The following is a 27,486-nucleotide window of genomic DNA, read 5'->3' on the forward strand; positions in this document are numbered from 1 at the left end:
CCTTAGTGTGAGGGCTCATCAAACCCTTTTCAGGGCTGCTCATACACCTTTGGTGCCCACCTGTTACCCAACTCTCACCTGTGGCTCCAAGGAGCTGTAGCATGTGCAGTGGCCACACCCTGGTAAAATCATCTTGGCAGACGGGCCAAACCAGGTTGAGGGTAACCAATAGACCTCAAACCCATTGGTGAGTTAGGGAGATGTCTACCCCCCCCCCCAATGTGAAGACTTCCCTTAGCAAAATGGACTAATGAGAACAATTTGTTCCGACGGCCATGAAGTGGGCACTGTGGAGTACTTAGAGCTTATTCAGACATCAAAGACAGCGAAGTCATCCGCTGCACCCTGCACTATCACCAGTCATCTTGACTTTTGTCCTGCCACTGGAAGAGAGAGCGAGGCTGATGACTTTGTGCAACTTTGCCTCCCTTAAATCCAACTCACACATTAGTCAAGACAAATTTAATACTGAAGCTTTGAGGAAAGACTTTACTCTTGTATGTGTGACCACTTCACAGAGGCAGCTGAGTGGTCCAGTGGACAGAGCATTGGACCTGGAAGCAGGAAGACCTGAGTTCAAACCTAGCTTCAAACACTTATAAGGTGTGATGCTGAGCAAGTCACTTAATTTCTGCCTCAGTTTCCTCATATGTAAATGGAATAATAATAGCACCAACCTCTCAGGGCTGTTGTGAAGATAAAAGGAGGTAATATTTGTAAAATGCATTTCAAACCCTAATGAGATATATAAATGCAATATTATTATTATTATCAACAGAATTCATTATTCATGCTAATCAAGACCTAGCTATAATTCTTAGATGGATCTGCAATCTCAGTGATGTGGACACACCTTAAAAAGAGACAGCTAGGAATCTATTCATGCCCATATGGTTCTTGACCATGCCCTCCCATAGACTCTTCACAAGGATTCCACCCAATGTGCATGAGGCCCATCCCTAGTTCCCTTTGTTCTATGTAAAGTCCAGGAGAAGTTGCTCTTTCTGTTTATCTCTTCTAATTGTTTTCATCCAGGCAAGAGGAAATGATACCCATAGGCAAGTATGACCCTAGCAAGAGAAAAGAACTACTTTCCTCCCCTCTGAGATTTCAATGACCACCTCTCTTCTGTAGCAGAAGCAGTAAGACTAGAGAAAGGATGTTTGCATCTTCTCTCCCTCTCTTTCTCCTTTCTTCTTCTTCTGAGATGGGAACTGTGACTGAGGCAGTAGCAGCATGAATTGGGAGTGCAAGTAGAATATTCCAGCAGGCAGGCAGGAGCCAAGGTCAGCATTGCTTAAATCAACTGAGTTCTAGAAGCCACTATTGCTTCTGTTTGCTGTAAGCTGATGACTAGGGGAAAATACCCTATTTTCTGCCTTTTCTTTTAATACATTAGCCTAAGATGGGGAAGTGAATGCCTCTTTCCCTACTTTATCCATGAGTGCAGTGTATCTATCTCATGTTTTCTTGCCCGCAGAGAAGAACAGAAAAAGCAGATTGTATTCAAAACCATGAATCTTTATTACCGGTGGTCTTTCTACTAACCTAAGTTGAAATCATTACAAGGAGAATTCTGACAATTGCTTTTCCATACTTCTGATCTAGAAATAAAAAATCAGCTTGTCTAGTAGATTCTTTCACATACAAAATTATTAAAGTTTGGAAAGCCTTGATACCATTTCTTTTGAAATAAAGAAAAAAAGCATCTCTTTCTTCAGCCGTTGTGGCTAGAAGAACTCCAAGTGAAATTGAATAAATGTCTATAATTTATTGAGAAAGAATAACAGTGTAGAAACCAAGAGTCAACCTGGGTGTACTTGGAAGAGAATCCAATTTGTGGAGAGCCACAATTATAGAGAGGTACTTTTGTTCCTTTTTACTTTGTTGTTATTGCTGGAAGAAATGGTCAGTGTGCGTGTGTGTGTGTGTGTGCGCGCGCGCGCGCGCGCGCGCTTGTATGTTTCACAGAAAGAGGATGATCATGTTGAGGACCTTTTAGCTTTAAAGGGGATATATTTCACATTAGAACTAGAAGTTGTCCTTGGTTGAGAAGACCTTGCTGAGGTTAGTCCACACTGGTGTTGGCTATGAAAAAGTCCATGATTAATAGTGGTTTATTGTTAGGTCATTATTTTATGTAAATAAGGCTCTGGCCTTTTCTTTCCAAATAGCTGGTTAGAATGCATTTGGGTGTGTGTGTTGGAAAACTGCCAATGCTCATATTTTAGCTGCTGCCTTCTTGCTCTTTGTCTTTCTCTGTCTCTGTTTCTCTCTCTTATTTCTCTCTCTCTCTCTCTCTCTCTCTCTCTCTCTCTCTCTCTCTCTCTCTCTTTCTCCCTTCTTTCTCCCTCTCCTATTTTGTTGTCTCTCTCTTCTTTCTCTCATCTTTTATTCTCTCTCTTCTCCCTACCCTCGTCCCCCTTCCCCCTTCCTGTCTCTTTTTCCCCTTCTTTCAAGCACTTTGTCTTAAAGCATTTTTTTTGAAGGAAAAAGTAATCAAGGAAAGTCTGCAATTCTCTTTCAGAATTTCTCTGATTTACAGAAAGCATGTGAAGAGTTGAGGCTAATTTCTTTTTCAACTAATAAACGTAAATATAGTCTTAATTCTCAGAGAGAAAGGACCCAAATGATAGAATCAGGTGAGATGGTCATGGTAGCATTTAAAGGGATCCAGTTTGACCAAGAGGATGTTTGAATACATTTCTGTTGCTGGTTGATTTGTAAATCATCATGAAATTCCTAAATCTTCCATGTAGACAAAAGCTTCTCTTTTCTGGGTGACCTTGCTACCATTTGAATTTCTTTCTTTCTCTTATACTTACACACACACACACACACACACACACACACACACACACACACAATTTCGAATAATTGGTAGGCTACTTTTTTTTTTTTGCCTACAGTTGATTTCATTTTAGACTAAGGCTCCCTGATAATTAATCATTATTTTTATTGACAGTGATAACCCTTTTTACTCAAGCTATTCAAAACTTGGAGCTATTCCACAAAGAGACTGGAGCCTTCATAGTCACTGAGTTGGTACATGAAAAGAAACAATCTTTATGCTGGGTGGACTTACAGTATAAAATTAATTATCTCATTAACCTCAACCACCATTAACATGGTCAGAAAAACAAGACAATATAACATCTGAGTGCACAGCATTAATTTATTTGGTAATCTTAAGTTCGCCAGAATGAAGATTTCTTTTCTATAAGTTCTTTCACAAACAAATGCTTTGCAGTTAGAAAGTTCCTGATTAATATAAATTTGTTTGTGGGTTTTGTTTTTGTTTTTGTTTTTTTTTTGCTGGGAAGATTCTGGGACCTTAGGAACTTTTGTCTTGCTTCTCCCCCCTTTTTATTCTTTTTATCTCAGCTTTTCCATCTGCAAAGTAGGGATAGAATTTGGCATCAAAGATTTTAGAGTTAGAAAAGACTTCAAAGGATCAATGAGATAATGTAGAAATAATGATTGATATGGCATCAAAACTTAGATCTACCACTTATTACCTGTGTTGTGGGACCCTAAACAAATCACTTCATCTCTCTGGGTCTTTGCTGTCCCATCTATAGAAGAAAAGGGCTGTATTAGATGATGTCAGTCAGTCAATCACTCTGCTAAGTGCTTGGGATGCAAAGTAAGGCAAAAAAGGTGCCTGCCCTCAAGGAGGTCACAAGTCTAATGAGAAAAATATCAAGATTTACAGAGGATGAATTGGGGATGGTCTTAGAAGGAAGGCACTAAGATTAAGGAAGACTGGGAAAGGTGTATAGGCTAAGACTTGAAGGAAGCCAGAGAAGCTAGGGAGCAGAGATAAGGAGGAAGAAAGTTCAGGCATGGGGGACAACCAACCAGTGAAAATATTTTGAGCTGGGAGACATGTTGTGTTGGAGGTAAAACAAAGAGGTTAATATCACTGGGTCTTGAAGTGGAGGGCTAGAAGGTATAAGAATATTGGAAAGGTAAAAAGGGTCCAGATTATGAAGGGCTTTAAAAGTCAAATAAAAAGATTTCATATTTGAATCAACATCAAGAAATAAAGTGATGGTGGAGCCAAGATAGCGGAGAGAAGACAGGAAGTTGCCTGAGCTCTCCCGAGTTTCCCTCAAAAACAACATTAAATCAAGCCTCTAAATGGATTCTGGAACTACAGAACCAACAAAAAGACAGAGAGACACAATCTTCCAACTTGAGATAATTTAGAAGACTTCAGGAAAGATTTCATATTTGATCCTGGAGGTAATAGGGAACCATTGACGTTTATTGACTAGATTGTTCTTGTTCTTGTTTAGTTGTTTCAGTTTTGTCTGACTCTTCATGACTCCATTGGGGTTTTCTTGGCAAAGATATTGTAGTGGTTTGCCATTTCCTTCTCCTGTTCATTTTACAGATGAGGAAACTGAGGCACATGGGGTTAACTGACTTGCCCAGGGTCACACAGCTAGTAAGTGTCTGAGACTGGATTTGAACTCAGGAATGTGAGTCTTCCCAATCCCAAGCCTAGTATTCTATCCACTTTGCCACCTACCTGCTCCCATTAAACAACCTAAGGATGATTATTTTGACAGGTGAGTGGAAGATAGATTTGAGCGAGAAGGGAGGCAGGGAGACCAACTATCAGGCTATGGCGACAATCCAAGATTGAAGTAATAAGTGTCTCCACAGGATGGTGCAAGTGTCAACAGGGAGAAGTGGGGTACAAATCCGCTATTGGTGGAGTTGTGAACAAATCCAACCATTCCAGAGAGCAATTTGGATTTATGCCCAAAGGGCTATAAAACTGTGCATACCCTTTGATCTAGCAATACCACTGCTAGGTTTACATCCCCAAAAGAGAAAATGACCTATTTGTACAAAAATATTTATCGCAGCTCTTTTTATGGTGGCTAAGAATTGGAAATCAAAGGAATGCTTATCAATTGGGGAATGGCTAAACAAGTTGTGGTATGTGATTGTGATGGAATATTATTGGGCTATAAGAAATAGCAAGCAGAATGATTTCAGAAGGTCCTGGAAAGACTTGTAGGAAGTGATGTATAGTAAAGTGAGCAGAATGAGAGTGTTGTGCAAAGTGACAGCAATATTGTTTGATGAAGAACTGAGAATGACTTAACTATTCTCAACAATACAATGATCCAAGACAATCCCAAAGGACTAATGATGAAGCATACTATCCACCTCCAAAGAAAGAACTGATACTGATGAAACACAGATTGAAGCATGCTATTTTTCACTTTATTTCATTTTTTTGTTTTCTTATACAAAATGAATAATATGGTGATGTTTTACATAATTGCACATCTATAACCTATATCTGATTGCTTGATCCCTCAGAGAGGTTGAAGAGGAGGGAAGGATACAATTTGGAACTCAAAACTTTAAATAAAAAGTTTATTATTTTTAAAAAAGAAAAAGAAGTGGGGCATATATGAAAGCTATGGGAAGTAAGAGAGAGTGAAGAGTTGGGGATGATACCTAAGTTGTGAACCTGGATGACTGCGGGGTTGGTGGTGCTCTCGATTGCAGTAGAGAGGTTTAGAGAAGATGAAAGGTTTTGGAGAAAAGATACTGAGTTCAGTATTGTACATGTTCAATGATGTCTATAAGATATCCAGGTTGAGATGTTCAACAAATAGCTTGGAGAGATGAGATTGGAGTCCAGGAGAGATGTTAAGGCTGGAAAAATAGATCTGCAAATCATCTGACTAGAGAAAATAATTGAATCCATGATAAAGGAATCCATAATTCTAAATCAACATTCCTATCATATGACCTATCCCTTTGCCTTTAAGCAGATAAGGCCTCATTGTCCTTATTCTGAGATAACATAGTTAACTCTAGATACACAGAAACAAAAAAAACTTCTGGTGGCTATTTATAGTGTCATTCTGGTCTTCAGACAGAATAACACCTAGACTTTTTCCAACATATGGGAGAACTTTATTAGCAATCCACAGAGAGTTTCCAACTTCACCTGAATAATCCCCACTGGGCTTTTGTATCATGTGCATTTGTTCACACTGACAGTTTCCTTAGGGAGGAAGGCAGATGGCCCACAGCAGGGATCCAGGGATCAACATTCAGTATGAAAAGGGACCAAACAAAAGTACTGAACCTCTTATCCTAGCATCTAATCCTCATGATTTTACCTCCTTTTTCACTTTCATTTACCCCTACTCACTCTTATCTTAAGTTCTGAGGAAAATTGCAATGATGGTGAGAGAAAGTCTCTGTGGGAGCAACAGCACAGGTCAGGGTTGGCATCTGAAGGGAAGGGAGATGCTGAGCTACCCACAGAGTTCTTGGAACTTAAGCATTTCATTTTCCTCAGAGGGAGTGTGAGAGCCCAGTTAACACCTTTGTCAGAGGTCTTCAGAAGAATTAGAAGAATCAGCACAGCAAAGCCCTATTTCCCCAGAATGATTGTGGAACAAGGTGTTTTGGTCAACTGAATAGTCTAGTTAACTGGGCTTCAGTACTAGCCTTTACAACCTGGGGCCTGTGTCTGGAGTTGGTGAAGACTATGAAGCTCCACAGTGCATAACAGACCCTCTCCTTATTTTGTGGTTTCAGCACAGATGGTGATCAGGAGCTTGGAGCAACATGTCAATATCAGGGATGTGGTACTCCTTGGGATGAGGTCTATTATTTGACAAGAGACAGAAGGAAAAAGCAGGATCTAAATCTAGAAGTTCCATCCACCACAAGAACAATACTTGGTGAGTAAGAGGTCCAGGTTTCAGGCTATACCTGTTTTGTTTCAGGAGTCTGACAAAGGGTTGAGCTACACAAAATATTGGGTTTAATTTGTCCTGTCCAAAAGCTTCATGGGAGTAGGCATATTGTAAGGCTGACATTGGACTGGCCTGGCCTTGCTCTCTTCAAGTCTTGCATTCAGACTTTAGCTGGAGAACTCCTTGAGCCACTTCTGCCGTTATTATCCTCCATGAGATGTACAAGGTTAATAATTGGCTCACTTTCTGTTACCTGCATCTTAATTAACCTATGTGAATTTAGAGGTGGTGCACAATTATTGCCAGATAAAGCTATATCGATTTTCCAAGAATTAGAATATAATAAATTCCCATAACACTAAGACTATGCAGGATCAAATTCAGTAGCTTTCTGATGATTCAGAAGGCACTTCCATATTCTACTGTGTTTCAGTGTCATAATTATGGGGAAGGGGAAGAATGGAACAAGCATTTAATAAGTGCCTACTATGTACCAGGCATTGTGCTAAGTGCTTTAAAATTTTATCTCATTTTATTTAATTTGATCCTCACAACAACCTCGTGAAGTAGGTGCTACTATTAACCTTGTTTACAGTTGGGGGAACTGAGGCAGACAGAAGTTAAAGACTTCTGAGACAGACTTGCCTAGGAGCACATCTAGTAAGTCACTGTGATTGGATTTGAACTCAGGTCTTCCTAACTCCTGCTCTAGCACACTATCCATTGCACCACCTACAGCATTATTATTATGGGTTAGAGATGGGGAACCCAGTCTCAAAAACAAATAAAATCCCAAACCAACCAACCAACCTCAACCCCCGCAAACTTCAAAAGATCCAATTAAATCTGCGAGTTCAAAATTTCTAGTTGTTTGGATCCTGCATAGATGGGGTAGGGGAGGGAGGTTATCATTATATATCATTTTCCTAAGTCCAGTCCACATTTACCCATGAGAATGAGTAGGGAAAAATTCTTCAAAGTGAAATTTTTCACAGGGGATCTGGGCTCATTATTGCATTCTTTAGTGAATTCTCTAGTTGGCCAGGTAGGATAAAATGCAATACTCCAGAGAACTTCTTTAATGTATGTACGATAGCTATGGCCTAAATCTCATTTATCAATCTCAGCTGAGTATAGACTGAAGGTTAAAATTGGGTTCAAACGCATTCCTTCCTTATTTGTGAATCCACTGAGACTCAGGGAGGTAAAGTGCTTATTCAGACACTACTTCTCCTCCCAATTTGTTTTCCTTTTAACTTCCTAATGTTTACTATTTTCAATAATAACTTGGATGATAGAACAGCACGTTCACAATTTTTCTGAATGATGTCATGCTAGGAATGAGAGAGGGATCACCAGCATCTTATAAGACAGGGTCATATGTAATTGAAAAGGATCTCAGTACGTTAGAGAAGTAGACAAGAAAAGAAAAAGAAATTCAATAAGGATAAACAATGTGCTTACTTTCAAATACAGAGATGATGTTATTCCTCCATCATTAGGACAGCAAATGGTTTAAGTGTGATGTTGTTTGAAGATGAGGACAAATTGGATGACCCCTCAAGGTCATTCTCAGTCAGAAGAGGCAGGCTTTACCCATGAGAATTCAATAAATATTGTCTGTGTGCTCTAGGTAGGTGAAACTATACTGTAATTCTACATGAATGTGAGCACAAGCCTGTAACACACCATAGGAAATTGTCTATAAAACAGTTGTAGAATTTGCTTTAGAAGCTTGGCTACACTTCTAGAAGAATTGTGTGATTAGACGAGAGGAGGAAGGGGAAGCAGTGTCCATCAGCTGCCTAGAAGGTGCACTCCTCTTGCCTCCATCTCTTAGAATCTTCTGGTTACCTTCAAAATACTGTTCAACCACCACTTACTATTGGAAGCCTTCCACAATTCTTCCAGCTGCTGGTGTTTTCTCTCCCCAATGAACTTCTATTTATCTGATAGTTTTTATATACTCACTTACGTGCACATTATCTCTGTGATAGAACTACTTGAGGGCAGGGGCATCGTTTCTGGTACACAGCTTGTGCTTAATAAATATTTGTTGATAAATTCTATTACATTTCCTTCTATTTCTCCTTGTTTCCTTTTCTTTCCTGAAAAAGGTTAGATGGTTATAAAAGAAATCTCAAAGACTTTACCAAGAACTTATATCTATGCCCATATCTAGAGGTTCTAATTAAAGCCTATACATGTGTGTATCAATACACATGTGTGTGTGCATATATATATGTGTGTATATATATGTGTGCATATATATGTGTGTGTATATATATGTGTGCATATATATATGTGTGTATATATATGTGTGTGTGTGTATATATATATATATATATATATATACTGTAACGATTGGAATGACACCACCCGCTGGAGACTTACTGTAGAAAAGCTCTGCCATGAGGTGAAGGTCTCTGAGGGCAAGACCATGAGTCTTTTCTTTGGTGTCAGGAAGTGACATTTGCTTGTGGGAGGAAGAAGGGGGAGGCTGGTGAGCTGGCTGACTCTCTTTCCTGTGGACTCTGGCATAGAGCGGAGCTAGAAATGCTCTCTCCCTTTAATAGATAGATGAATCTAGGCCTTTTCTTCTTTCTTTACCAAATTCTTATTCTCCTTAATAAATGCTTAAAACTCTAACTCTTGCTAAAGCTTATAATTTATTGGCAACCATTCATTAGATTTTAGACAGTCTAGCTAGAATTTTAGCCTTTAACTATATATATATATATATATATATATATATATATATATATATATATATATATATATATATATACACACACACACATATATATATATATATAAGTCTAGCTAGAATTTTAGCCCTTAAATATATACATATACATATACATACATACATATATATATATATATATATGCCTGTATATATAAACTGCTTCTCAGTGCTTTGCCTTTTGGAATCCTTACTCTCCTTCAAGGCTGAGCTCAAGAGTCATCTCTGACAAGAGGACTTTCCTGATCTCTTCAGGTGTTAGAATTCTCCCTGCCACCTTGAAATTACATTAAAAAAATTAGTGTGTATATATGTGTGTGTGTGTGTGTGTGTGTGTGTATAATTTACTTAATCCGTGTGCATGTGGTTTCTTTCCAGTAGAATTTCTTGAGTTTTTGTATTGGCATCCACAGCACCAAACACAGCATGTGTCACCTGTGTCACTGTTGTTATTTGGTTGTGTTTGATTCTTGGTGACACCATTTGGGGTTTTATTAGCAGAGATACTGGAGCAGTTTGCCATTTCCTTCTCCAGTTCATTTTACAGATGAGGAAACTAAGGCAAACAGGGTGAAGTGACTTGCCCAGGGTCACACAGTAAGTGTCTAAAGCTGGATTTGAATTCAGGTCTTCCTGACTCCATGCCTGGTGCTCTATCTACTGTGCCACCCAGCTTCCCATGTTACGTAGTAGCCACTCAATAAACACTTTTTGAGTTGTATTCGATTAAACCTACTTCAGTCCCCTAAAGTTATCCACAAATGACTTATCCAAGGTGACACAGCTTTTGAGTGACAAAGCCAGACTGTGAACCCTGGTTCTTTATTTTTATTTTTTTTTTTGCGGGGCAATGAAGGTTAAGTGACTTGCCCAGGGTCATGCAACTAGTGTCAAGTGTCTGAGGTCGGATTTGAACTCAGGTCCTCCTGAAATTAGGGCCAGTGCTTTATCCACTGCACTACCTAGCAGCCCCAAACCCTGTTTTCTTTTTCTTTTTTTTTTTTATCTCCAATTTAATTCTTCTTTGCACAATTTTAAAATATCTGATTTCTTGGGGCGAGTTCTTCCTCTATAGGTGTAGTTTCCAACAACCCTATGACTTTTGTAGATAGTTTTCATAAATAACTGGTTGAAAAAAATTCATCTCCCAGTGGCTACTCTTCTGATAATGAGTGTCTCTAAATTACCCTAGGCTGGTCCTCAGAGGCAGGGTGTGGTGTCTGTCATTGAGACCACACTTTAAGCCTTTCCAGTTTGCTGGAAACTTCCAGGGTGTTCTCTCTTTTGGCATAGACTATGAGAATCCCAGAGTTGATTCATCCCTCTCACCCCAATATCCCATTGAACTCATGATTTTATTTATAATCAATCAATCAATCAATCAATCAATCTTTATTAAGCCTCCACTATGCACCAGGCACTGTGCTAAGCCCTGGGATTATAAAAAAAGGCAAAAAGACAATCTTCGTTCTGAAGAGACTCATGGTCTAAGGAAGGAGACAATAGGCAAACAACTATATATGAACAATCTAGATACAGGATAAACCAGAAATACCCAACAGAGAGAAGGTAGGGAGAAATGAGGGAGATTGAGAGAGGCAGAAGCTAGAAGGTGGGATTTCAGCGGGGACCTGAAGGAATCCAGAGAAGGGAGGAGGTAGAGGTGAGGAGGGAGAACATTGCATGTGTGGGAATATTCAGAATCTGGAACTGAAATGTCTTGCTTGAGGAATAGTGAGGGGGCATCACTGGATTGCAGAGTACCTGGAGATGGGAGGCAGTTGGGCATAGGGTGGGGTGGGGTGGACCATAAGATATAAAAAGACTGAAAAGATAAATAGAACATTCTTCTTCTTTTTTTTTTTTTTGGCAGGGCAGTGGGGGTTAAGTGACTTGCCCAGGGTCACACAGCTGAACATTATTCTTTATATAATATTTACATCTTTATCTTTGAAAACAGAGGACAGCTTCTGTTTTACAACAAAGGGAAAAATAAACTTAAGGAAAAACAATGACAAAGTTTGAATAATGAAAGAACTATTCAGTTAATACAAACCCCCTGGCTGGGGAACTAGAACTTGTTAATTTGATAGTTTGGGTCATTAAAATAGAGGTGTGTCAGTACTGTTTTTCCAGAAATGCCTTCAGCAGCATCACAGACTAGCATTTGGAGAAAAAATCTTTGCCATTTTCATTTGAGTTTTTGACATGCAATTGTCAAGCTTCCAGATTTCCACTTGGAGAAATATTTTTTATAATTCTACAATGATTTGGCATCTGGCTACACTTCATCACTAATATTCCCAAATCCCTAAATATTCTGAAGAGTTGATCAGTTTCTGAATCTCCATGAGAAAGTGGTTTCTTGGTTGCTAATTCAGGAATTAATGTATCTATATTCCAAATATTTACTGGAGTAGATTATCTGGCAGACCCTCACATCACCTCTGGGGATTTGTATTACTTACAGTGTTACTATCTCATAGGTACATACTCTACTAGGTCTTCCAAAGGCATGTGTAAATCCCAAGACAGCTAGCTCATTTGCCCCTTTACCATCTATGAACAGATTCTGAGGTTCTAAACTAATCACGTTCACTCTACAATGAGGCATTTTAGTAGAATTTTATTTTAGGAGGAGGTTCATTATGATCATAAGAAAAATACTGTACAGTGATATCTGCTCATCGAATGCCAACAAACTCCCCAACTCTGTAAGAAAGCAAATGGGAGTTCAGAGCTTTCCAGTGATCTGTATGTAGAGTTCAATTGTTATTAAGGAACTCCTTTTTAAAAACTGGTCTCTGTGTGAGGAAATGCCTTCTTTATAAAAACCTCCTGTTGTTGCACAGAAATGGAAAAATATGAGAGTTTGAAATGATTGTAAAAGTCCATTCATCAGGTAAAAATACTTAAATTATGTTGGATTGTGGATAGTATATTAGTGATAGGTCATCAAAGCGTGTCAACGATTCTTTTTTTAAGCTGATGGATTATAATAGGAGATGTGATATGTGAAATCAAGACTGGTGGGAAAAGGCACTGAGACATTTGGATAAATGTCTTACCATTTTCTGGTATTTGGCTTCTATCTAATTTGCATCGTTAGATCCTTGGGGGAGGAATCAGCAGGGTCCACCGCCAGCATTCCATAAAAAATAAATAGCCATAATATAGAAGAGGGGATTCTTTAGCCACCCATGCTGATTGTTCTTTCTTTGGGCATTTTAAAGGAAGGCACAGCTAGATTCCAAAAGGGTGATTGCTAGCTTTAGTGTTAAAAACCATAGTAAGGAGAAGGCAGGTGAGTGGATTTTGACAAAATCCATTATCATACTCTGTTCTATCATTAATCCACATGCCAGAGGATAACAGACCCAGGGCTGGAAGGGACCTTAGAGATCATCTACTTTGACCTCTTCATTTTACAGATGATAAAACCGAAACCCAGACAGCTTAAGTGACTTGGCAAAAGTTACAGGTGGTAAACGCAGGGGCAAAGTTTCTCACTGCAAAGGTCAGTTATTCATTTGCTCATTGAAGATCAAACAAGCCCCTGGTAAAGCTATATAGCACAAAGCACACAAGCAGCTCCAAAAATGATACTAAGTTGTGTCAATAATACACATATTTAAATTCCCCAAGTACATGTTTATACGGTGAAGAGCTTCAAGGGCCTATTGTACCCATAATACACGCATTAAAGAGCCCCAAAGTGCACATTTGCATCGTAGACCACTGCAGCAACTTCAGCGCCAATGAGCTGTGAATGGAATGAATGCTCATTGAAAAGTACTGTGCACTTCCATTCACTTGGTAGTGATAACTCCAATGGTGCCCTCACATACTTATAATCTCAGTATAACAAGCAGGATGGAATGCTTCTTCAATGCTAGTGACTTTTTTTTTAAAGGTTCCTTTCCTATAGGCATGAAATAAAACATGGACTCCACTCCTGGAGAAGTCAATTCAAGATTCAACAATCATTTATCAAAGGTCCACTACGTGCCAGGTATAGTTTTAGGTGCTGAGCATGTAAAGACAAAAACAAAAAGAAAATTCCCTTCCTTCTCAGAGCTTGCAGGATGTGACATTTTACGGGTGAAGTCATAAATCCCAGAGAGCAGGGATAGTCCAAGGTGGGGGCTGTTATCTCATTTATAAAATGGGAATAATAATAATGTCTATCTCCCAGGGTTGTTCAGATGATAAAATGAAATACAATATACAAAATAAAATACAACATTTGTAAAGTTCTTTGTAGACCTTAAAGTACTATAAAATGCTAATTATTGTTATTTTTTGGTTATTATTATTTTATGATGTGTCATAGATCATGTGTCACTAGGTATTGCCATATTCTCCAGTTACAATTAATTTAAGCTACAGACTAACAACATAAACTATGAACATGGCATATTTAATATAACAAAATTCCAACTAATATTTATTCTTAATGTACTGTAATCTCCAGGCCCATCAGAAAGCATTAAGGAAGGATGTAAGCATTAATGCAAAATTCCCATGAGTTTATTTGAACTTTTTTTGGTGGTGTAATTAGCTTATTCATTTTAATTAAGGTACACAGCAACATTTACATGGTTTTTAATTTGGAAGTTAATCCTGTTTTCTTTATAGATCAAATACCATAATAAATATAAAACAATGCTAGTCATATGTCAAACAACTGTTCTTTGGTTTTATGAGCCAAATGTCAGACATTGTCTAGAAATGTCAGAAAATTCACTTTTCTTACAACATTTCTTGCTTTGGTTTGAGATGTAAATGCTATAAGAGTAGATTTCTACTATTTCTGCTTTTGGCTTCCATAAAAAACCTGTAGTTTACACAGAGAATTCCAAAGGAGGCCAAAATGAAATAAAACCTACTCTGGGCCTTTTTCTTTGAATGCCTACAGTGTTAATAGTCTGCACAATTTATTGCATAGTTCTTTGTTTGCTTATGTATGTATGTATATATGTATTTGCTTTGTATGGTCACAGTGTTATCTATTGGTGAGATTGCCTGGTAGGCAGGGACCATATCTTATACTATTCCCATTTTCCCCAGAGTAGCTAGATGGTGTTGAGCACATCATTGTTATCACCATAATTATAACAGTTGTCATTTATATGGTGCTTTATGGCTTACAAAGCACTTTATATAGATTATATATTTTGAACTTCACAACATCTGACATATTTCAAGTATGGACAGCTAAGTGTCACAGTGAATAGAGCTGTCTGTACCTGGATTTAGGAAGACCTTAGTGCAAGTCCAGCTTCAGACAGTTAAGAGCTGTGTTACCCTGGGTAGGTTCCTTGGCCTTTGTCTGCCTCAGTTTCTTCATCTGTAAGTTGGGGGTAATAATAGCATCTACCTCCTCCCAGGATTGTTGTGAAGATTTGTAAAGCACTTTGTAAACCATGAAGCATGCTATAAATGCTAGCCATTCAACTATTATTGTCACTCTTTTACAAATCACAAATATCGTTATTGTCACAGAGGAGAAACCCAAGACTTTGAGCGATGGAGTGACTCATCCCACACAGCTACTAATCAACAGGAATTTATTGAGCACCTACCACCGACTGCCTCCTTAAAGTACCTCTATACTCCTGTCTACTATAGCTGATCCCCTTGGACTTGACCCCTAGCCTGCTTAGACTAAAGGTGCGAGTTTGGTCTTACCTGTCTTTGCTCACTTCTTTAGACTTGACTTCTGGGTGACTGGATTTTGGATACTGCTAGTGTAGTATAGAGAATTTGGGTTAAAATCTTATCTCTGCTATGGGCAAGTCGTTGTCCTTTTTCTATGTCTCATTTTTATCTTCTGGAAAATAAGTGGGGTTTGAATAGATGTCCTCTAAGGTCCCTGTCCATATTCTATACTTCTGTCCAGCTGAACTCTCTGTCCTATCTTCTCCTACACCTTTCTTCTTGCCATGACACTTATTGAGCCCTTTCATAGGCCCTGATCAGAGACATGATAATCTCTTTTACCCATAGCTCAGAGTCGAAGGAAGCCTGGGAAACCAGAAGACAGAGGCGAGGATGGGGATTATTCCTGTCATGGGGGATGGCCAATGAGAAGGTGGCCAGGAGATGGAAGGTCTTGTGTGAGGAGCGGCAAAGAGGCCTGTGTCACTGGATCGCAGAATATAATAGAGTAAGGGAAGTGTGAGAAACCTGGAAATGAGACTCAAGCTATGAGCAGCTTTGAGAGCCAAACAGAGGATTTTATATTAGATGCTGAAGGTGAGAGAGAGTGAGACACTGGATTTATTGAGTAGGAGAGTGACCAGGTCAGCCTGCACTGGAGGAAGATTAATTTGACACCTCAGTGGAGGATTGACTGTAGTGGGGAGAGACTTGAAGCATGGAGACCAACCAGTGGGCTACTGCAATAGTCTGGGTGTGAGGAGATGAAGGCCTGCACTAGCGTGGTGGCAGGATTGGAGGAGACGAGGCATATGTGAGAGACATTACAAAGGTAAAATCAACAGTCTTTGGGAACAGATGGGCTATAGGAGGTGAGAGTGAGGGGTCAAGGATGACACCTGAGTTGCAAACCCAGGAGCCTGGGAGGATAGTGGTGTCCTTAATAGTAAGAGAAAAGTACAGAAGAGGGGTCTTTTTTGCTTTTTTTTTTTTTTGCAAGGGGAAGATCGTGAGTTTAGTTTTAGACATGTTGGGTTTAATCTTGTATGAGGCACTCAAGATAGAGATATCCAATAGGCAATAGGAAATGTGAGCCTGGAAGTAAAGAGAGAGGGTAAGGTTGGGTAATGTTATCTGAGAATCATCAGCATAGAGATGATATGAATCCAGGGTTGCTGGTGAGATCACCATGTGAAATAGAATAGAATTAGACTCTTGGCCCTTCTGCAAGTGGCTGGCAAAATTCCCCAGGATGCTCTGGCCAGGATTAAAATGTACTTGAGAAATGTTTTACAAAATAAATAAAAATATAATAACTATTTGCACTTGGGTCTTCACTTCAGGAAAGCAGGAACCAGGTCCGTTATTTCCCAACACCGAGAAATAAAGTGATCGAATTGAAGGGATCTTCGAGGTAATCTAGTTCAACTCTTTATTTTATAGATGAGGAAACCAACGCCCAGAAAGGGTAAATAATTTGCCCAAAGTTGTACTGGAGGTGGAGCCACTAGGAACATTTCTCCCAGGATTCAAACCCAGGGTAAATGACTCCAGGACAATGCTTTTGCTGTTACACTTCAGTGGTTCCTCTTCTTGGCAGAGAGAATCACTGAAGGGAGTGTCAGTCAGTTTCTTCATCCAGATCTGATTTTATCTGTTTCCTTTGAGGCTGGAAATGAATGGTCCCCAGTACTTACTTCCAAGTTATTATTGTGTTGTTTCTGGAAACAAAGATACCAGTAGAAGAAGAACTATGTCCCCTGGCTCCCTACAAAGAAACAAGAAAAACATCCAAATGATTCTGAATTCAAGAAGAGAAAATGTGGAAATTTTACTTTGAGTCCTATAAATATGAACAACCAAGAAATCAAATGAAATGAAGAGATTGTCATTGTGGAACCTTTTGAGGCTCTATGGATAATTCGCTATTTTGCTACCTGTGCTCCCTGAGGAGCTGGCTTGGACCCCTAAGGAGCTCAGAGTTCTTGGTGAAATGATCTAGACTTTATAGAATGGAAGCTACTTGAAGGTAGCGATTGTTTCATTTTGACTTTGTATTCCCCAAGTCTTGTACAATAAATACCTGGCATATTGTAAGTGCTTAACACGTAAATGTTGTTTTATTGACTGAGAGTCTAGGACCCTGTACTTCCTGTGATTTCAGTTGAGGCTCTCACTAGCATCTGCAATAGCATCTACTGATTATTTGTGGCAGTGCCAGAGCTTTCAAAATCGACATCCAATCTACTGTAATTGCTGTCAAAACGGTTATAAAGCCATGTTGATACATAAAGAAATGGGCACATAAAATAATATTTTATCAGAAGTAGAACACAAAACACCATGTCCACACTGCATATATCTTAGCAAAAATGTGTTATTACATTAGCAGTGATTAGCAAAGTATTTGAAATAATGCAAAATCAATCACATAATTGGAAGGGACATCACTGTCTACCTAGTCCAATTCCATATGTAAAGGAATCCCCACTATAATATATGCAACCAATGGTCATCCTGATTCTACTTCAAGGCCCCAATCAAAGGGAACTCACCCACTTCTGGAGATAGTCCATTCTACTTATGTCCAGCTCTGATTTTTAGGAAGTTTTTCCTGACATCAAGCCAGAATTCCCCTCTTTGTAGCTCCCCCCTCCCCTTTTTTCTAGTTATGCCCTCTGGGGTCCAGTGAAAGAGTCTAATCTCTCTTCCACAGAACAGTCCATATATGTGAACACGGCTATCTTGTCCCTTCTTAGGTTTCTCTATTTCAGGCTAAACAATGTTGAGTAGGCATCCCTTTTTGCTAAAATTACTAAAGTATGTCACAAAAAAAAAATCAAACAATGACAAAAACCAAAGGGAGCTTTATCTCACACAGCTCCAATGGTTCCCTCAGAGCTAGAACATCCACAAATGTAAGCTCTTATCTCTAGAATCTGAGGTAGGAAGGGACCCTGGAACCTGCTCTCATAGTCCTAGAACCAGCTGTGGCTGTCTTACAGCCCACCTCACTGATGCTATAGCCCAAATCTTCTTAAACTATGAGTTTCCACCCTATATGGGGTCGTGTAACTGAATGTGGGAGTCACAAAAAATTTGGCAACAGCAAAAGGTTATGTATGCCTAATTTAAATATTTATATAAAGTATAAGTCATGTAAAAATATCTTGGGTTTAAAGGGGTCACAAGTAGAAAAAGTTTAAGAAGCCCTGCTATAGTCTAATGGGAAGCTCACAGTCCATTATAGTAACAAAAGCAGCAACAGTAATAAAGAGCTAACGTTAATAAGTGTTTTAAGGTTTGCAAAAGACTTTACAAATACCTGATTTTACCCTCACAACAATCTTGGGAAGTAGGTGCTATTATTATCATCTTCATTTTATAGATGAGGAAATTGAGGCAGATAGAAGTTAAATGACTGAGTCCAGGTCACACAGTTAGAAATGGCAAAGTCTAGATTTTAACTCAGAGTCTTCCTGACTCCTGATCTGTTGTTTTATTTAGTGTGCCACCAAGTTTCTAGATGATATCCAGTATCATTAAGAAGCATGACTTTCCCCCAGGGACCAATGCATAGAAAATATTCTTGAATTTAAGGAAAGGGCCATGTTTTTGGAAAAAAGGTATCTAGAGAGTGATTTTGGCCTGGACCATTTGGATGTAAGTGGGCATGTAAGTGTTATAAAGAGATGGGACAAAACATAGTTTCTGTCCCCTGTCTCTGATGTTGTTGATGAAATGTTTTCCAGGAAACATTTACCTGGCTCTATAATGTTCACAGTATCAGCCACTTTCTCTAGTATTATGAAGTATAATGGGTAAGATTGGGGACTATCTCCTCTATCAGTTTTTTCATTCATGAACCTGATACACAGGGAACTTTACCTGCTAAGGAGATTAAGTTTGCCATAACATCTACCAATTGCCCAATTATCTGGGTTGGCATAGGATTTATCTGACTTCCTAGAGTAATTTAAGGGCAGCTAGGTGGCACAATGGATAGGGTATGGCCTGGAGTCAAGAAGATTCATCTTCCTGAGTTAAAATCTGTCCTCAGACATTTATTTACTAGTGGTGTGACTCTGGACAAGTCACTTAATCCTATTTGCCTCAGTTTCCTTATCTGCAAAATTGGTGGAAGAAGGAACTGGGAAACCACTTTGGTATCTCTGCCAAGAAAACCCCAAATGGGGTCACAAAGAGTAGGTCATGACTGAAATGAATAAACAACAGCCTCTTATTGGTTAGCCCCATTGATTACTGACTCCTAGTATAATATAAATGATTGTTCTTAAGAATAGGCATATAAATAAAATTCTAATTCACCTATTCATATGATTGCTTTTCTCTTTTGTACTGTTTTAACTAGTGTTTGCTCTAGCCCTAAGAAAGACACAGCTAGTGATTGAAGCTATCTATTTGTTTTGAGTAGCTCCCAATTATAATACTATACATATGGTATGTTCTAAGATCTTTTTTTAAAAAATTTAAAAAAAAATTTTTTTAGTGAGGCAATTGGGGTTAAGTGACTTGCCCAGGGTCACACAGCTAGTAAGTGTTAAGTGTCTGAGGTTGGATTTGAACTCAGGTACTCCTGACTCCAGGGCCGGTGCTTTATCCACTGCGCCACCTAGCCGCCCCTATGTTCTAAGATCTTTACACTTTTTTAATACAGTGGCAAGTTATCCACAAAGACCAAAATTGACCCAAATCACATTGACCAAAATCACTGGATGACTGCCCAACTCTCCACTGCATTTTAAGGTTACATAATGTAAACTGGACCAAACCTGTAATTTCTTTGGTACAGAGAACTCCTGGTGAAGAAATTCCTAGCAATGCAGAATGTTACCTTCCCTGCAATTTATAGTCTTAAAGGATTGCCTATGACAGTGAAAGGACAAGTGATTTGTCCAGGATCTCACCGATTGTAGTGTCAGGAGCAGGAATTTGAACTCAGATCTTCATTGTTCTTTGGCCATCTCTCTATCCATCATGCTACACTGAGTCTAGCCTGAGGTAGTTTTTATATTGTTTCATCCAGTGGTTGACATCTGTGGGGATTTTTTTTTTCTTGTTACTGGTTTCAAATGAGAGTTGTAGCAGCTCAAGGTCAGAGGTCTGGAACTTGAGGGTTTAAGTACAATGAGAAAGGCAGTGTTTGATTGGAAAGGCAAGGTTTGTTATTGTGAAACCAAGGGTGAAGAGCCACAGGGCTTAGTCCAAGGGTTCAGGATAGTAGCTGAGAAGTTCTACAGGGAAGAAGACTAGATTTGAAGAATTAATGCAACAGAATTCCCAAGATTCTCTGGTTATAGCAGCCAAGAAAGATAATATCAGGGTAGAATTCCTGAGTGATGAAGAGGAGGGTGTCTGCAGTCTTGTGGAGCTGGGTGATGAGGCAAATGGGATGTTCTGATGGCTGAAGGAACATGAGGCCCAGGAAGAAATCCAAAACATCGAGAAAAAGAAGTAGTACAGGTTTTAATTTTCCCTACTCAGAAAACAACCATAGGAAATGGTCCCAGAGATGGAAGAAAAGTCTTAGAGGCCTGATGTGGGCTTGTCATAGGTTATAGGAAACACATGGAGCAGGATGAAGTTGGTGCTTCTACAAAAGCTTTTACCCTAGACCTGAGTAATTCTTATCATGTTAATTTAAAATTTGTGATGAAGTTTCAAGGATTTCTGCTGCTGGAAAATTCCTATTCACACAAATATCTGATGATAGAAAGAGATTTTTCACATTTATGTATCTCTCTCCTCAGCTGGACTTCAGAATTGTCTCTCCTAAAACCACACAACAGCTGCACTCTGGGCTTCTTCTCTACCATGTCCTTGTACCCTCTTCCTCCTGGAAGATCATCTAGCATGAGGACTTTCTTCCCCAGAAGCCCCTCCCTCTGATTGGATGCCTCTTTCCAGGACCTCCATTTAAAGAGGATACCTAGACTGGCATGATTTTATTTCTTACCAGGTGGCACTTCAGACTTACAAAGCAAAACAAAACACTCCCTATTGGTTAGCTTCATCTCCCCATCCTCCACCCTCCCCCTGAATCCTACCCCTTTCACAGTTTCCTTTTTATGGGTTGTTTTCCCTCTTAGAATGTAAGCTTACTGAGGGCAGGGACTGGTTCTTTTTTGTAATCCCCTAGCACAGTGACCAACCACCACATAGTGTTTACTTAATACATACACATATTGATTGACTGCAATAACAACTGTAAAAGGACTTTTGTCTTTTTAATTTTTTTTGGTTTGTTTATTGAGACAATCGGGTTAAGTGACACACCCAGGGTCACACAACTAGTCTGAGGTTGTATTTGAACTCAGGTCTTCCTGACTCCAGGGATAGTGTTCTATCCACTGTGCCACCCAGCTGCCCCTAGCGTTTCTGTTGTTTAGACTAGAGCAACTCAAATCTATTGATCAGCCCCACTCAGACAGGCTTGTCTCTTTGGATTTATAGGGACCTTGCTGGTTTCAGATTAAGCTTTCTCACTGTCATCTTCTGCTACTTTTTCTAGATGAATAGGAAAGTGTTAAGGGAGATCAAAATATCCCCAGAGACTTTGGGATTCAAGTTTCTGGTTTTATTGCTATTGTCAACCTCTCAGGATTAGATGGAAACCTGGTCACAGGAATCCTGACATAAATGTGACTTTTCACCATGGGGAGCTCAGTCATCTTGGCTGTCTTCATGACAAATGTCAGGGCCACAAAAGAATCCATCATGTGTTCATCTGCACCAATCATTAAGTTGGACAAAATGAACAGATCTGGTTTGCTATAGTCTGTTTATTTTATAAATAGAGAATTAACCTAGAGAATCATTGTGATCTGGTAGAAAAGGTACTAGGCTTAGAGCTGGGAGATCTGGGTTTGAGTTCTGACCCCTATACCTTGTTAATTGTGAGATTATGGACAAGTAATGTGATTATTTGGAGCCTCAGAGCCTCAGTTTCTTTCTTTCTTTTTTTTTTTTTTTGCAGGGCAATGGGGGTTAAGTGACTTGCCCAGGGTCACACAGCTAGTAAGTGTCAAGTGTCTGAGGCCGGATTTGAACTCAGGTACTCCTGACTCCAGGGCTGGTGCTTTATCCACTGTACCACCTAACTGTCCCAGAGCCTCAGTTTCTTAATCTGTAAAATGGTGATAACAACACTCACCTTCTTTGCAGGGTAATTGTGAAGAAAGTGCTTTCTAAAACTTAAAATGCCACACAAACATTGTGAAGCCTTAACATTGCTAATTTGAATCACTTAACAAGAGGTTGCAACAAAATCAGAATATCTCTTAAGTAGAATTTGTACCAATAGTTGATTTTTTGGTTTGTGATCTTGTCCTTTAAGGAGATTCAGATTCATTAGACATGCCTTACCTTCAGCCAGATCTGAATTTTTGGTGGAACCTTCTGGGATACTTCTAGCCCAAGCAAAGCAGTCTGCAAAAGGCTCCTTCCAAAGCGAGCTATTTGTTTTACTTTTTTTGCCAGAATATTGAAAGTTTGCTTGGCGAACATTCCCTGAAATCAAAATGACTTATTATCAGGCTTCTTTTGCTTTTGATCCTGCTGTAGGATGATGTGTTTTCCTAATGATGCAGAATCTCTCGTTAAGTTCAGGAAACAGGATATAAGGATAAGTCAATTGACTCAATTTATGGGCATAATAAAACAGGCCCTATTACCTTCAGCAGTCAAGGCAAGACAAGGTGAAACACAATGTTGTAAAGTTATTATGACAAAATAGTTTAGTATTTACCTGACCAAATAAAGTGAAAATACTGCATTTATTTTTGCAGCAGCATTTCAGACATTATGACCTAAAATTAATAGTGGTAGACTATCATTTATCCTGTCGCACAGGGATATTGCAGAGTTCACTCAAAGCCAGAAATATCTGCTATTAAATCATGACAAACTACAAAATTTTTTTGAACTATTTCCTAATGTCTGCTCTATGTCTACCGTTGGCCCTACTGAGCAAGTGTTAACAGCTGAGGCATTTTTTCCCCCTCTGCTTGTAATATAATTAAAAACAAATTTAGTAGCAGAATAGATGTTTTGTCTGTTGGAGGCCTGTTAGTTTTTGGAAGGTGATTGGCAATGTACACAGCTGTTCCTGACAATTATAAACCCAGAACAGGAAAAAAAAAAGGGAAAAGAAACTGAATTGACCAAATATGGTTGCTTTTGCATGCCAGTGGAGAGCAAGGCTTCAGGCTGGCTGAAGTCTCCATGTAAAATAGAGATAAATCAACTCTTTTAAACCTGAAACATTCCAAAAAAGATAAAGATGAAGAGAAATGAGATAGAAAAAAAAGGACCCACGAATATAGATGCCTCTCAATTCCTTGTTGGTAGCTCATGAACATTTGACAAGTTAGGGCTGTTAGGGATCTTATTTTGTATTATTTTAAATCACAAATACTTTATATTTATTTATCTGTGTGCTTGTTGTAACCCCAGAGTAGAAGAGTAAGCTCCTGGAGGGTAGGGACTGCTTTCTTCTTGCTCTTTTCTCCTCTACATAGAAGGTACTTAATATATGTTTATGTGTTGAATTGAACTTCTGCTTTTGCTTACCCCTTAGAGCAGCTGTTCTTTAACCTGGTCCATGAAGTTTAAAAAAATATATATTGCATTTCAATATACGTCATTTCCTTTATAATTGTTATTATATTCATTTAAAAACATTATTTTGAGAAGAGATTCGTAGGTTATACCAGGTTGTAAAGGGGATGCAAACAATAAATAAGTAAAGGGTTAAGAACCTCTGCTTTCAAAGGTAATAATGCATCCTTCTGAATGAAAATGGAAATTTGATCTCAAGGCATCTAAGGAAGAGCTTATATATGATGCAAAAAATTACCTTCTCTTGTTCGATAGCCAAATATTAATTTGAACCATTGACTTGGCCATTGTACGTGTGCCAAGACTACAAGCTCTAGAGATATGAATTATCTGAGAAAATGTGAAAAAGTGAAAACAACCCCAAACTTTACATGCCTTAATGGGAACTCTGTGTGTGTGTGTGTATGTGTGTGTGTGTGTGTGTGTGTGTGTGTGTGTGTACACATGCAGATAAAATTCTACCTTGTACAAGAAGGCTTTCCCAATCCTCTTCAATGCTAGTGTCTTTCCTCCATTAATTATTTTTAATTAATCCTGTCTACATCTTGTTTGGATAGAGTTGTTTTTGCATGTTGTCTTTCCCCCATTAGATTGTGAGGTGCTTCAGAACAGGAACTATTTTTTGGGGGGGCTTTTCTTGGTATCCTCAGCGCCTGGCACATTGTAGGTGCTTAATAAATGCTGTTGACTGTCAGACACATATCTCTCTCTCTCTCTCACACACACACACACACACACACACACACACACACACACACACACACACACACACCCCTACACCTATTTTTACTAAAATGGAATTTGCAAAGAAGGAAAAAAAAAACACCCAATTATCCTGGCTCTGGGCTAGGCTTTACTGTTGCCATGATAACTGACTGCTAACTTCAGAGCAGTGGTTCCCCTTTGTGCTGATCTCAAAGTGCTAGATGTAAAGGAAGCAGCCATGTTAGCAGGCTGAGCTGCTGCAACATTGTAAATGCCAGCAAATAAAAATGTCAGCAAGCTGGGCCCGGGGCAGACTGGATGGCTCAGGGGTTTGGAGCTGCTCTTTGGTGGTTTTCACTTCTAGACTGCTGGTTCATATCCAGCCCACATTAGTAGTGACTAATGCTACTAATGTGGCAGTAAAAGACTTGATTTACCTTCTGATGGCGATTCCTGACCTCAGCAAGAGGAGTCTGGTGGTCTCAGCCTGGAGCCCACCAGGAAGGGAGGAACACCTGAACTATCCTTTCTCTCCTACAGATGGCCCCTCCTACTTAACTTTCTGAGCTCTGCCTCTCTCTAAGGGAAGCAACCCGGGCTGCTGCTGCCTAGACTGGAGAAGAAGGGGGGCTTTTGATGTCCTTCTCCCGGGCATCCTATGCGAGTGAAAAAGAAAGGCCTTGCTTTTTTACACTCCTGAATGTATTTATTTTATGAGGGAAATTAAATGGCCAGGGTATGTGTCTTTCTAGTTATATAATTCTGACCCATAATTCACTGACTACCCTGAACCCGGCTTCTTGAGGCAGGAGAGGGTCTAATATCGGCAGACCCAGATTCTCGTGGAAGCCATTTCCATCCTGGGCCACTTTGCAAATGATTTCTATATTTGGCAAGTGTGGCAAAAAGTAAGGTCCCTTGATCACTTTGGCTTGAGAAGGGGTGAGGGAAAAAGGAGTGTAGGTCATTGGAACTAATGTCCGCAGAGTTAATGATGGTTTTTGTGGAGGGAAAATTGGAAATCTGCTTCTAGTGGTTCTCGATTGAAGCTGAAATGTTGGCCATGTGGTTGGCAGAGTTTCTCTGGGGAAAGGCTTGGTTGGGAGGGAATCTAAGCTATGAACTAAGCAGCAGTAATCATGAAGGTAATAGGAGTGTGAATGTCTCATTCATAACTTCAGGTCTCCCAGCAAGTGGATTAAACTAGACGTTTAATGGTGACATTTTAAAACAAAACAAAACAACCCAACTTTGGGCCCCTTCTGCACTGTGGGAGAAAAACAACTCTTAACCTCTTTTATCCTGCTCTGTCGGTACCTAAAGTGACCTTAGGAAGGGTCTACATCAGTCATCCCTTGTTGTTTGCTATGGGTCTCTCCACTTTGAAATTCACAACATTTTAAAGCCCCAGTGGAGTCTGAAATTTAAGAGGGATACCCACTTAATACGGTGATTCAGGCCCACTTGTCTTCAGTTTGAATGCCCAAGTGTGCAGATGGTTTACTCTTTTATCCCAAGGCAACATGATAAATCCCTCAAGCATGAACCACCATGTGTGTAATCATAATAAAGACTTAAAGGGCAAGGCTTATATAGTGCTTTAAGATTTATGAGGCACTCTCCTCACAACATCCCTACAAGGTGGGTAGTATAAATATTATTATCCCCATTTTACAGATAAAGAGAGAGGTTCAGAGAGGTTAAGTGATTTGTTCAGGGTCACACAGCTAGTGAGTATGGAGGTGGGTCTCCAAGATCAATAATTGTATGACTATCACTGTTTCACATGTAAGCATATAGTTTATAATTTTATTCCTATAATACACATGAAAATGTATAAAATGATTATGATTGCTATTATTATTGTACTGAAACTTAGATGTTCTCAGAACCCAACTGAATGAAGTCTTTAATAAAGTGGCATTTTACTTTTAGGACAAAAGGGAAGTCTGTCTTTTTGTCTGACCCTCTCTTTTTTCCCCCCTTTCTCCTTTCCTTTCCCTCTCCTACCCTCCACAAACACACTGTGATATCACTGGATTCGTTTTTTTGTTTGTTTGTTTGTTTTTAAGGAATGAGGAAGTCAAAGACAGGATCCAAACACCCCTACAGGCTGAAATATTTATAGCAGTATTATTTATGGAAGTAAAGAAATGGAAACAAAATGAATGCCCATCAGTTAGGGAATGGTTAAAAAATTATGGTGTAGGAATAGGAATATCATGGGATATTATTATATAATAAGAAATAATGAATATGGAGACTTCAGAGAAATATGGAAAGATATTTATGAACTGATACAGAGCAAAGTATACATAGAATGACTGGAAATTATAAATGACAAGATCCTTTGACGATACATCATTGGTATATCTCACACAGCTAGATATTCTGCATCTACAAAGACTAGATTTGGAATCAGATGATCTGGGTTTGAATCCTACCTGTGCCACTTACTGGCTGTGTGACCTTGTCCCAGTTATTTAGCGGCTTTGAGCTTCAGTTTGTTAATCTTTAAAATGGGAATATTACTATTTGCACCACCTAGTTCATAAGGTTTCTGGGAGGCTAAAAGAAGACAATATCTAGAAAGCTTTTTGTAAATTATATAGCATTGAATGTATCTATAATCTGCTTCAGCTCCAGCTGCTCTCTTCAAAGTTACCAATGATCTCATAATTGCCAAATCCTTTTCTCAATCCTCATCCTTGTTGACCTCTCCATGGCCCCTGGCACTGTCAGTCACCCTTGTCTCCTTGATGGTCTTTTCTCTCTAGGTGTTTGTGATGCTATTATGTCATGGTTCTCCCCCTACTCATCTGACCACTACTTCTCTGTCTCCTTTGCTGCTTCTTCTAGGTCATGCTTCCTAAAGATTCTGTTCTGGGACCTCTTCTGTCCCTCTATGCTATTCTCTTTCATGGATTCAGTTATCATTTCTATGCTGATGATTCTCAGATCTACTTATCCAGGCTTAATCTCTTTGCCATC

This window comes from Dromiciops gliroides, chromosome 3, assembly GCF_019393635.1.
Source record: "Dromiciops gliroides isolate mDroGli1 chromosome 3, mDroGli1.pri, whole genome shotgun sequence".
Lineage (NCBI taxonomy): Eukaryota > Metazoa > Chordata > Mammalia > Microbiotheria > Microbiotheriidae > Dromiciops > Dromiciops gliroides.